Here is a 12,495-nt window from a genome sequence, read left to right on the forward strand (position 1 = left end):
CGGCACCTGGACAGGTGTGAAACGGGCGTGGCACGTCAATACCTAGAGCTACTTACTGTCTTTCTAGATTTGAGAGCTCTTCATTCAGACATCGTGAATCACCACATTCTGATTCGTTCAGTCAGCACAACAGTGGTGGCGTATATAAGTCGCCAGGATGCGCTGGCCTACAAATTGCCAGCAAAAACGCAAGTATGCATTTCCCCAGGTGCGCCTCCTTCATTATATCATCAGCAAAGCCAAGTGGACATGGAAACAGTCCTGTTAATTGCAGCAAAACTGCCCAATCAGTCCTGGTTTCTAGAGATGGTAGAATTATTGGACAGGCCTCCATGGGAAACACCGCTGAGGAGAGACCTGCTCTCTCAAACACAAGGCACAATTTGGCATCCCCAGCCAGAGCTGTGAAGCCTACACATGTGGCCTCTGAACGGAGCACAGCGGACGAGCCAGAATTGGCTCAGTCAGTTATGAACACCATTTTAAAGGCTAGAGCACCGTCCACGAGACGCCTTTACGCACTGAAATGGAATGTGTTCACTAATTGGTGTTTTTCACATGGAAAAGACCCAGTGAACTGCCCTATATCTGAAATTCATATATTTCTTTAAGAGCGATTGGACGCAGGGCTCACTCCATCAACGCTCAAAGTCTATGTGGCAACTTCTCTTAAGACCGCATTACTGCTGGCTTTGGCCTCAGTAAAATGGATGGATGATTTGCAAGCACTGCCAGTTGACAATTAATGTCTGGAGTTTGGTCTGGTTCTTTCAAAAGCCACCGTCAAACCCAGGAAAGGCTATGTGCCTAAGGTTCTAACTATGCCCTTCAGAGCGCAGGTGGTTCACCCATAAACCTTTTTCCCTCCTCCATTTAATTCTAATGCGGAACAGTCCTTGCATTTGTTATGCCCTGTTTGAGCACTACACACATATGTTAAGCGCACCCGCCAATTCAGACTGTCTGACCAGCTCTTTGTGTGCTATGGAGGACGCACAAAAGTAATGTCTGTCTCCAAGCAAAGACTTTCACACTGGATCATTGATACGATCGCCCTGGCTTACGAGTCGCAGAGTGTGAATTGCCCAATTGGTGTTAAAGCACACTCAACTAGAGGCATGGCCTCTTCATGGGAATGGACAAATGGTGTGTCCTTAAAAGATATATGTTTTGCACCAGGATGGTATTCTCAAAACACATTCGCATGGTTTTACAACCAAGACGTAATGTCTCTCTCATTGCAAGTCCTCTCTGTCTAGAGTGCTTGCTATTTCATTGGCCAAACATATACTTATGCCCCTCTTTTTAAGTATGGTCTTCCTGTCGTTTTACACAACAACCTGCATTCAGACCTTTGTATTTCCCAAAAGTCACAGGCACTTTCATTACAAATAAACTTCCTTCCCAACTGAGTTCGTGAAGGGGTTAATTCATACTATATGACCATACTTCATATATATATATATTCTGAGTGTATCCCTCCTGGCTCACCATGAGGGTCATTCACTTGCGGCATACTCATGTTGGTCGCCGTCCCACAGGACTGCGGCATCATGTTTCCTCTCTGGGAAGGTTATGTCGTGCAGTGCGGCGTGATGGGACTTAAACACCATAGCCAGTCCTGCCGTTATTGTAGAAAGGTTTCAACTAGGTTGTGAGGTAGGACACTCCCCCATTAACGTCAGCTTAGCGACGCATTGTCTTGTTCCCTTCATCTCAGGGAACCGAAGTAACATATGTAACTGAGACATTTTCCCACTCTTCTCTTATTTCACACTGTTCAGAAATATCACTCTTATTGGGCTTATCAAATAATTATCTTATCCAAGAGAAACAGAGTCCCTCAGTAAGTGATGATACCCCCATCTAAATTGCAGTCTTGTGTCTGTACATGAGTTACATAACATCCAACCAACAGCCTATGAGCTGTCATCCTGTCACGGTCCTATCACTCTGTCAGTCTGGGTGTTTGTCTGTATGGACCATGGCATTATCGTCCCATGTCTGTCTTGTGTTTAGTTGTCTGTCTTTGTGTGGGCGCACAGTTTCGGTTGTATTCCCTGCTGTGTGCTCTTCAGTCTGTCTTGTTTCATGTCTGGAGTATGGTGTCCGGGTCCTGACTTCCTGTCTGGTTCAGTTTTGGTTGGTGTCAGGATCCGGACACTCATGCTCCATGTCTGTCTGTTATTGATGTGGGTGCATCGTGCTTATGTCAACTTGGCAGTGTGCACTCGCGTCAATAGTTTGTCTGTCTCTCGCAAATACGGGTGTGCCTCGCGTTGCGCGCCCGGGTTGCGAGCTGTCTTCATGTTGTGCTGAGATTCGGTCACTTCGGTCTAAGGTGTCGGGTGTGTGTGGCCGAACTCTCGCATAGGTGTCCTGTCTTGTTTTGTCGCCTGTTGCGTGCATTGCATGGCGTTTGCCTTGCAATGTACGCTCAGGTTTCATTTAGTGTGAGAATGCATGGCATTGCTTTGATTGGCGTTGCTATGCATTCTATAAATAAATTCCTTTAATTTTCACTCTGCATTTGGGTCCTGAGCCTCATCATTCTCTGCATCCGTGACACATCCAAAGAGAGGCAAATTAAAGTTAAAATATATTTTAAAAGCATGCTGAAAGAGAGCTGGTGTGTAACTAAATAATGCAAATTCATCAAATCTGAAGGCCCAGTGATTACACCAAAACTCTAAACACACCAAAGGCACTAGTCACAGTTCAGCAAGTCTGCTTCTATATATAGTGTGTTACTGGGGCTCTAATAGTGGGCTTTCTTTGTGCACACTTTGCATCTTGTAAAAGCAAGGGTAGTTCATTGGAGAATGGGGGCTGTCTTTGACATATGCCATGTGCCAGAGCGGAAAGCAATATTTCTTCAGCTGTGGTGAGGAACCTATTGAAAGTTATTTGTTTGCATTACCACAGATTTTGGTTACAAGTAGGTGTGAACACTTTAAAAAAATAATTTTATTACTCAGTATTTTTTGTCATGCCTTCCAGTCAAAAATAAATAAACATGCTTAAAACAAGATATTTTTACTTAGAAAAATTACTTAATTACTTGAGACTTGTTTTCAGAAAAGGTTTAAGCTTAATTAAATGCATTTCCAGGTTCAATTCAAGTTAAGCTCAGGTGAAAGCATTTGTAGCATTTTGATTACCACACAATAATAAAAAAAATAATAAGTTTGACATACCTTGTTTAGTAAAAAAAAAAAAAAAAAAAAATCGCAGTTACAGAAAGGCACTTGCAATGGAAGTGAATGGGGCCAGTCCATAAATGGTAAAATACTCACTGTTTCAAAAGTATAGCCACAAGATGTAAATATGAAATGTTTTAACAAGATCGCTTCAACCCTAATCTGTGTAAAGTTCCAAATATCCAATATTACAACTGTGTTGCCATGACAACTCACCGTCGGTAAAGCCTGTAAGTGATTTTATCCAGTGTTGGGTGTAATTCGATTACAAAGTAATCAGTAACTGTAATTAGTAACTAGTGATTAATTTTAAAGTCAAAAAGTAGTGTAAAAAATTACATTTCAAATTCTTGTAGTCAGTATACAGTTACTCACTTTCAAGTAAAGACATTAGTCTACTTTTAAGTACATGTAATCACATAAAATTTTAGAGAAGTAATTAGTAATTTGTAGTGGATTACTGTTTTTGAGTAACTTATCCAACAATGATTTATCACACTAAAATCATGTTAACATGTATATTGTTTATGTCGTGTGGCTATACTTCTGAAACAGTGTGTATTTGAACATTTATGGACTGGCCCTATTCACTTCCGTTATAAGTGCCTCACTATAACCACTATTTTTGCTTCTTCTTTTTTTAATGAATGCATGATGATTCATTATTATTTTCTGTGGTAAACAATGTTATGATGTTGATTGAGCTTAACTTGTGTTTAACCCAGAAACTTAATTTAACATCTTATGTAATTTTGCAACTCAAGTAAATAAAAGTATCTTATTTTAAGCATGTTAGGTATTTTTAATGGAGAACAAAATCAGAAACATTGATTTTTGCAGTGACGATACCAGCACAATGCGAATGTTCTAGCCAATAATACTGATGCAACCTCCAGTCCTGCATACCACAATTTTAAAACATCTTCTAGGCCTCTATTTCTGTTTGTTTTGCAACTGTTTTGCAGTCTGAAGGGCTGAGCCAGTAGCATTTTGTGAAGATACAACAGGGTCTCTGTGTGGCTGCAGGGGGAGGGTGGAGAGGGTGCTGGCTGGGGTGGAGAAAATAGATTCCTCCCTCGGGGCACTCGCTGGATCTGGAGACGCTCAGAAACTGGAGCAGCATGTGTCCACTGAGATGCTTATGTCCACATGGGATGCAAGGGGAGTTATGGTACTCAGGCAATCCAAATGTTAGGGTTTTCTGGTCACTGAGCACCTGACAGTTAAAGTTGTGGAATGATGTGGTGGGTAGTTTAAGTCATTTTTGGTGACCTGTGATGCATAAAACAGATTTTTGGGATCAGGATGAGCCTTGACAAAGTATTTAGAGAGAAATTTTTATATTATCCATCCATCCATTTTCCATGGCCACTTATCCTATGCAGGGTCGCAGGTGGTGCTGGAGCCTGCAGCAGTCTCAGGCTGAAGGCAGGGAAACACCATGGACAGATGGCCAGTCAATCACAGGGCTAACACACACAGACAAACACATTCGCACTCTCACTCACACCTATGGGCAATTTAAATTCTCCAATAAACTTGACCTGCACATCTCTGGGCTGTGGAAAACCGGAGAACACCTGGCGGAAACCCATACGTACATGGGGAGAACATGCAAATTCCACACAGAAAATTATATTATATTATATTATTGATCAGTGACTCAAACATTGATATTGATGATATTTAGGTTTTTATGGTTTTTAGGAAGCCAGATATAAAATTATTATTTTTATGCATATTTTATTTTGGGGTGAATTTTGGAAAAACATTGCATTGTTGCAATAATGGGTGTTTATATGGTTGCAAAATTTCTCCGCTATTTTTTTTTAATGTAATTTTATTTATTTTTTTGAGACCGTAATTAAAAGTGTTGAATTCACAACACAACTCAACACACAAAAGTATATGAAAAATTGTTTATTACAAGAAGTATAAGGGTAAATTTGGGTAAATTTGACTGAAAACAATGAGGACTAATATTATTAATTATATATTTGCTAGTAATCAAAATAATAAAATATAGCATACGCATATCTGTGTAATGAATTGTATATTTGATAACATAAAACAGACAATAAATGTAATGACAGAACAGCACTTAAAACTAACAGACTAATGCCTGGTGTTACATTTTTTGCTATGCAAAAAATTGCTGGTGTTTGCTAAAGCATGCATCACTATTACATTTGCTAATACATAGGATTAGGGATTTTAACAAACCTCTAACTCTATGTAAATTTCGGTACATAATTAATCTTACTTCATTTGTTCTACGAACATGAATGATTATTACTTATCTAACTCAACAGACTTACCATTTTTACCTGGCTGATGACAGAACTGCTGAAAAATTCCTACAGACTTAAACTGAAGGAGGGGCCCAAGCTATATCTAAAGACCAGAATATCATATTGACGTGGGGGTGGGCACTTTTGACCTGGGTCAGAAAGCAACCACCAAGTAACCACCAAGAACACCCTTGCAATCACATAGTTATGCACTAAAACTATTCAGAACACCTAAGTAACCACAAAGCAATGCCATGGTAAGCATCCTGAACATCCTGGCATTATGGTGGCCAGTTTTGCATGGGCGAGCACCACTCACATTTTATAAAGAAATGAAAAAAAAAAATCTATTTTTAAGAAACATCCTTGAAAATAGAGTTTAAAGGGTCTGTAAAGATTTTTAAAGAGACCGAGAGAGAGAGAGGATGTTTTCGTAAAGGGATTAAAACACAGGCCCATCACATGTCTCACAACTTTCTGGAATCTTAGTGTTTCAAGGTTCAATGACTGTCAGAAATGTACTGTACACAAACACTCTGAGTTCAAATGCAGAGCACATCTAATGCAGTTAAAAGAAATAGTTCACCCAAAAATGAAAATTCTCTCATGATTTGCTCCTCCTGGCATACTAGATGTGTATGACTTTCATTCTTCTGCGGAACACAAATTAATATTTTTAGAAGAATATTTCAGCTCTGTAGGTCCATACAATGCAAGTGAATGGGTGCCAAAATGTTGAAGCTCTAAAATCTACATAAAGGGAGCATAAAAGTAATCCATATTACTCCAGTGGTTTAATCCATGTGTTCAGACATGATATGATAGGTGTGGGTGAGAAACAGATACATTTTGTTAGTGTTTATCATAAATTCTCCTTCCTGCCCAGTAGGGGGCGATATGCATGAAGAATGTGAATCACCAAAACCACAAGAAGAAGAATGTGAAAGTGAAATGGAGAATTTACAGTAAAAAATTACTTAAATATTGATCTGTTTCTCACCCACACCTTTTATATTGCTTCTGAATATATGGATTTAACTACTGGAGTCTTATGGATTACTTTTATGCTCCCCTTATGTGGATCTTGGAGCTTCAAAATGTTGGCACACATTCACTTGCATTGTATGGACCAACAGAGCTGAAGTATTCTTCTAAAAATCTTCGTTTGTGTTCAGCAGAAGAAAGAAAGTCATACACATCTGGGATGGCATGAGGGTGAGTAAATGATGAGAGAATTTTCATTTTTGGGTGAACTATCTCTTTAAGGGTCATTAAGGTCCCTTTTCTAGTCGTTTCTGAACAAAATGTGTTGTGAAAAATGTGTACAAATAAAATTAATTCATTTCAGTTGCATTTAAATGTATGTCAGAACAAATCATGTTTTAAAATGTTCATATTTTTTACCCTTCTACTATTTGTATACGCCTTTCCCTTATATTCTTTCCACTTGTCATTGCTCACACACCCTGTTAGATTGAAACTCTAATTTCAGTGAACTCTGATTTTATAGTGATTGAACAACGGGATTGCTTTCAGAAATTCTGCCTGAAATAAATCATAAATTATATTATTATTATATTATATTCTCTCTTAACAACTTACTATCAACCGACAGCCTGAATGTCAATACAGTACAATACAACCTACTGTACATTCTATATATACTGTATGTAATTTTGTTTTATTGAATAATGTGTATCTATATTGTGTGTATTGTATAATGTACAGTGTATGTTATTATTTGTATACTGTTGTGTGTAATTATGTGTATATTAGATTTTAAATTGCGTTGTGTAAATCTGATGTTTATTATAATTGGTATATGTCTCATCACTGTCACGACTGCTATGTTGCTTGGAACTGCACCCAGGAATTTCACACACCACTGCACTTGTGTATATGGCTGTGTGACAATAAAGGGATTTGATATGATTTGGATTTGGATTTGAAACATGCTGTTCTTTTGTTTGTTAAGATAAGATCAGTCTGCTAACTTTACTGTCCTGCTCCAACCTGTTGCTCTGTCAGTTTAGAGCTTGTGAGACAGATTAGAGGTCTAATAATCTTATCTAAAAATCACACTGGGCTGGTTTGAGTATTTTTGTAACTGCTGATCTCCCGGAATTTTCACGCACAACAGTCTCTAGAATTTACTCAGAATGGTGCCCAAAACAAAAACATCCAGTGAGCGGCAGTTCTGTGGACGGAAACACCTTGTTGATGAGAGAGGTCGGCAGAGAATGGCCAGACTGGCTCGAGCTGACAGAAAGTCTACGATAACTCAGATAACCTCTCTGTACAATTGTGGTGAGCAGAATAGCATCTCAGAATGCACAACATGTCAAACCTTGAGGCAGATGGGCTACAACAGTAGAAGATCACGTCAGGCACTTTATTAGGACCATAGTGTTCCCAATAAAGTACTTGGTGAATGTACGTATGTACTGTATACTACTGTATCATTCATATGTTTGGAATAACTATTATTTTAAGTTTTTGAAAGAAATTGATGCTTTTGTTCACCAAAGATGCATTAATTAGATCCAAAATACTACCAAAACATTTGTAATGGAACCCAGAAACCAGTTATTTATTTTTATTTCATTCTGTTTTTTTTTTTAAATCTTTTTTATATCTGTTAATTTTTTTTTTTTTTTTTTTTTTTGTTGTTGTTGATTTATTTTAAGATGTAGTTGTTTAGTTTTTACCCATTTTCAGAAGCAATTACTCCAGTCCACTAAAAAAAAAAAAAAATATTTCCACTATCTAATATTTGTATACATTTGTTTGATATGTTGGAATTCATAGTACGTATGTGTTTATATTTACTTTTCTAAGTATGTGATTTTATTATATGAGAAAAAAAAAAACATACCTGAGCATGCATGCATATTATATACAGTGTATGTTTTTTAACATGTATTGCATATAACTGATTTCTGTATGGGGATCCTAAGGTGCTGCAAAGAACTATTGAGGAATCTATAACTATTGAAAGAAGTTTGTTTGAAATCTTTGCAAATTTATTAAAAATCACATGTACATAAGTATTCACAGCCTTTGCTCAATACTTTGAAGCACCTTTGGCGCCAGTTACAGCCTCAAGTATTTGAGTATGATGCTACAAGCTTGGCACACCTATTTTTGGGCCATTTCTCCCATTCTTCTTTGCAGGACCTCTCAAGCTCCATCAGGTTGGATGGGGAGTGTCGGTGCACAGCCATTTTCATATCTCTCCAGAGATGTTCAATCAGGTTCAAGTCTGGGCTCTGGTTGGGCCACTCAAGGACATTCACAGAGTTGTCCCAGAGTCACTCCTTTGTTATCTTGGCTGTGTGCTTAGGGTTGTTGTCCTGTTGGAAGATGAACCTTTTCCCCAGTCTGAGGTCCAGAGCGCTCTGGAGCAGGTTTTCATCAAGGATGTCTCTGTACATTGCTGCATTCATCTTTCCCTCTATCCTGACTAGTCTCTCAGTTCCTGCCACTGAAAAACATCCCCACAGCATGATGCTGCCACCACCATGCTTCACTGTAGGGATGGTATTGGCCAGGTGATGAGCGGTGCCTGGTTTCCTCCAGACATGACGCTTGCCATTCAGGCCAAAGAGTTCAATCTTTGTTTCTCATGGTCTGAGAGTCCTTCAGGTGCCTTTTGGCAAACTCCAGGCGGGCTGTCATGTGCCTTTTACTGAGGAGTGGCTTCCGTCTGGCCACTCTACCATACAGGCCTGATTGGTGGAGTGCTGCAGAAATGGTTGTTCTTCTGGAAGGTTCTCCTCTCTCCACAGAGGAATGCTGGAGCTCTGTCAGAGTGACCATCGGGTTCTTGGTCACCTCCCAGACTAAGGTCCTTCTCCCCCGATCGCTCAGTTTGGCCAGGCGGCCAGCTCTAGGAAGAGTCCTGGTGGTTCCAAACTTCTTCCATTTATGGATGATGGAGGCCACTGTGCTCATTGGGACCTTCAATGCTGCAGAAATTTTTCTGTACCCTTCCCTAGATCTGTGCCTCGATACAATCCTGTCTCGGAGGTCTACAGACAATTCCTTGGACTTCATGGCTTGGTTTGTGCTCTGACATGCACTGTTAACTGTGGGACCTTATATAGACAGGTGTGCGCCTTTCCAAATCATGTCCAATCAACTGAATTTACCACAGGTGTGCTCCAAACAAGTTGTAGAAACATCTCAAGAAAGATCAGTGGAAACAGGATGCACCTGAGCTCAATTTTGAGAGTCATGGCAAAGGCTGTGAATACTTATGTACATGTGATTTTTTTCATTTTTTTATTTTTAATAAATTTGCAAAGATTTCAAACAAACTTCTTTCATGTTGTCATTATGGGGTATTGTTTGTAGAATTTTGAGGAAAATAATGAATTTAATCAATTTTGGAGTAAGGCTGTAACATAACAAAATGTGAAAAAAGTGAAGCGCTGTGAATACTTTCCAGATGCACTGTAAGTGTGTTGACTACATTAAAGTACTGAGTCTATTGTCTAATCTTTAGGGCCTCTTCTTTTCTCCTTATATATGCTTCCCCTGGGAGATATTATCAGGAATCGGTGAATAAGTTTCCACTGTTATGCCGACAATACCCAAGTTTATATTTCTTCTAAACCCGACAAAAGTTTACAATTCTCCAAATTAGCAGAGTGTATCAGTGAAATCAAAGATTGGTACTAATTATTGGACCAAAAACCTCTAAAGATAAGCAACAAAAATATAATTTGACTCTCGATGGATGTACTGTTATGTCGTCTTTTACAGCGAAGAACTTAGGTGTTATATTTGATACCAGTGTGTCATTTGAACATAACATTTCCAGTGTTTGTAGAAAAAAATTCTTCCACCTGAGAAATATTGCTAAGGTACAACACATGCTCTCTGTTGCTGATGCCGAAAAACTAATTCATGCGTTCATGACCTCAAGACTAGATAATTGTAATGCATTACTGGGAGGATGTACTGCAAGATCAATAAATAAACTTCAATTGGTTCAAAATGCAACTGCCAGAGTGTTGACTAGAACCAAGAAATATTATCATATTAGCCCAATTTTATCTTTTAAATTTTGTATTAATTGTAAAATTATGTTAACTACATACAAAGCTTTGAATGGTCTAGCTCCACAGTACCTTCTACAACGCTATATTCCATCACGTTCATTATGATCGCAAAATTCTGGCCTGTCAATAGTTCCTAGAATATCAAAATCCAAAAAAGGAGGTACATCCTTTTCCTATTTGACTCCTAAACTATGGAATAGTCTCCCTAACACTGTCTGGGATGCAGACACACTCACTCAGTTTAAGTCTAGACTAAAGACTCATCTATTTAGCCAGGCATAAACCTAATTTATCCATCAATTCACAATTAGGCTGATTTAGTTAGGTCTGCTGGAACCAGAAAGATTTCTCAGAAATATTTCTCATAATCTATAACTCTGCAATAAATTGAATGGCATCTATGCTAATATTATTCTATTTGTTTCTCTGTCTCATACCAGAGCTGGCCAGATCCAGCTCTGTTCCTGTTTGGTGTCGGACTCCACTGTGTTGTTGAGTGATGATGACAAACTACAGCTGTTACTAGCCAGACATCACTTCGGTCTTTTACGATGGACTTCAGAGGATTAACTGATGCCAACTCCAACCACAAGACATGGGATACTTCATATGCCATTGCCTGAACCTTGGACTTAGGATAGACCCCACCGAAATGACCTGCCGGTTGAACTGCGATGCACCTCATTGATCTCTGCCTGCATCACCTTTGTTTATTGATGGACTACACTCTTGAAATAAAATACATAGACTATCAATTAATTGCCAAAAAAAGCCTTCATCAGCCAACTAACAAGGACAATGCATCAATGTGAACTTCTGCAGTTAATCCAGGATGGACTTCAAAGACATTAGTCATTAATCTTACAGTTCAAATAAAATCTCTGTTTAAACACTGACCCTTAGTACTTACTTAGTTTACTCATTTTAAACCATGACTTGCACTGCACATAAATAATTAATATTGGCATTATATTCATGATGTTAGCCAGAGGGGATCTGGCCCCCACAGTGAGCCTGGTTTCTCCCAAGGTTATTTTTCTCCATTAACCAACATCTTATGGAGTTTTGTGTTCCTTGACACAGTCGCGTTCGTCTTGCTCTCTGGGGGTCTAAATACAATTATTATTTAATTATTTAATTTTATACACAATTTACAATCATATTGAATCAAATTACACAATGATGACTCTAAGACTTTATAGATATTACAGTTTCATTGTCTGTTAAAGCATGATTTTCTGTAAAGCTGCTTTGAACCATCAGCGCCTCTTCTTCCTGAGACGGCTTAGGAAGTTTGGAATGAACCGCCACATCCTCACATGGTTCTACATCTGCACTGTAGAGAGCATCCTGACTGGCTGCATCTATGCCTGGTACGGCAATAGCACAGCCCACAACCGCAAAGCACTGCAAATGGTGGTGCGAACTGCCAGACACATCATCAGAGGTGAGCTTCCCTCCCTCCAGGACATATATACCAGGCGGTGTGTGAAAAAAGCTCGGAGGATCATCAGAGACTCCAGCCACCCGAGTCATGGGCTGTTCTCACTGCTACCATCAGGCAGGCAGACCCGCACCAGCCGACTCCATGATAGCGTCTTCCCCCAAGCAATTAGACTTTTGAACTCTTGATCTCCCACGATCAAAATACATCAGCACTGCACTTTATTACTCTTATATCTCACACTGGACTGTCATAAATTATATTATTATTATATTATATTCTCTCTTAACAACTTACTATCAACCGACAGCCTGAATGTCAATACAATACAATACAACCTACTGTTTTTTTGTATTGTATAATGTGTATTCTATATTGTGTGTATTGTATACTGTACATTGTATGTTATTATTTGAATATTGTATTGTGTGTAATTATGTGTATATTAGACTTTAAATTGTGTTGTGTTAATCTGATGTTATTGTAAATTGGTA

This window comes from Myxocyprinus asiaticus, chromosome 1 (assembly GCF_019703515.2).
Source record: "Myxocyprinus asiaticus isolate MX2 ecotype Aquarium Trade chromosome 1, UBuf_Myxa_2, whole genome shotgun sequence".
NCBI classification, from domain to species: Eukaryota; Metazoa; Chordata; class Actinopteri; order Cypriniformes; family Catostomidae; genus Myxocyprinus; species Myxocyprinus asiaticus.